Source organism: Triticum dicoccoides, chromosome 7B (genome assembly GCF_002162155.2).
Source record: "Triticum dicoccoides isolate Atlit2015 ecotype Zavitan chromosome 7B, WEW_v2.0, whole genome shotgun sequence".
Taxonomy (NCBI): domain Eukaryota; kingdom Viridiplantae; phylum Streptophyta; class Magnoliopsida; order Poales; family Poaceae; genus Triticum; species Triticum dicoccoides.
Window position 1 is genome coordinate 42,774,532 of NC_041393.1, and position 1,561 is coordinate 42,776,092.

Below are 1,561 nucleotides of genomic sequence, written 5' to 3' on the forward strand. Positions count from 1 at the left end.
GCACTCCGGTTTTCTCCGAAATCACCCGGAACACTTCCGGTGTCCGAATATAGTCGTCCAATATATCAATCTTTATGTCTCGACCATTTCGAGACTCCTCGTCATGTCCGTGATCACATCCGGGACTCCGAACAAACTTTGGTACATAAAAACTTGTAAACTCATAATAAAACTATCATCGTAACGTTAAGCGTGCGGACCCTACGGGTTCGAGAACTATGTAGACATGACCTAGAACTATTCTTGGTCAATAACCAATAGCGGAACCTGGATGCCCATATTGGTTTCTACATATTCTACAAAGATCTTTATCGGTCAAAACCGCATAACAACATACGTTGTTCCCTTTGTCATCGGTATGTTACTTGCCCGAGATTTGATCGTCGGTATCCAATACCTAGTTCAATCTCGTTACCGGCAAGTCTCTTTACTCGTTCTGTAACACATCATCTTCTAACTAACTCATTAGTTACAATGCTTGCAAGGCTTAGGTGATGAGTATTACCGAGAGGGCCCAGAGATACCTCTCCGACAATCGGAGTGACAAAACCTAATCTCGAATTATGCCAACCCAACATGTACCTTCGAAAACACCTGTAGAGCACCTTTATAATCACCCAGTTACGTTGTGACGTTTGGTAGCACACAAAGTGTTCTTCCGGTAAACGGGAGTTGCACAATCTCATAGTTGCAGGAACTTTGTATAAGTCATGAAGAAAGCAATAGCAACATACTAAACGATCAAGTGCTAGGCTAACGGAATGGGTCATGTCAATCACATCATTCTCCTAATGATGTGATCCCATTAATCAAATGACAACACATGTCTATGGTTAGGAAACATAATCATCTTTGATTAATGAGCTAGTCAAGTAGAGGCATACTAGTGACTTTATGTTTGTCTATGTATTCACACGTGTATCATGTTTCCGGTTAATACAATTCTAGCATGAATAATAAACATTTATCATGATATGAGGAAATAAATAATAACTTTATTATTGCCTCTAGGGCATATTTCCTTCAGCTCCACCAACTCGCGGAGTTCTCGAACTGTCGCAGGATCGCCTATCCCACGGCAGTTCCAGCATAGGATTTTCATTGGGCTTGGCGGTGCTCCGAGGGGGAGCCCGCCAAAAACGCCATCTTCTCTGTTCCTTTCTTCACCGGTGAACCTGCCTTCTTAGCTTTTTTGGCATCCCTCGGGGAGACATATGCCGGGGGTGGTGGCGGGATACCCTGCTCCATGTTGCTTCCATCATCTATCCCGGCGATCGAGCTGACTGCCAAAGTAAGGTTAAGATTCCTGCGGGCCGTTGGGACTGAGCTATCTTCCTCCCTTGCCTCCCCACATTTGAGTGGACTAGTTACTTTCTCCTCCCCAGCGGCCGTGTCTAAACCAACATCTTGGGATGAGCGCTTGCGTGGTGGGGAGCGCTGCCGGCCAGCTTGCCCACCCCTACCTGCCCTTCCTCTACCCCTTCCTCCTGAACGACCTCCACGCGGCACCCAGCCACTATTCTGCTCTGGTGCCACTTGCCTCCGTTGTGCTAGCATCCAA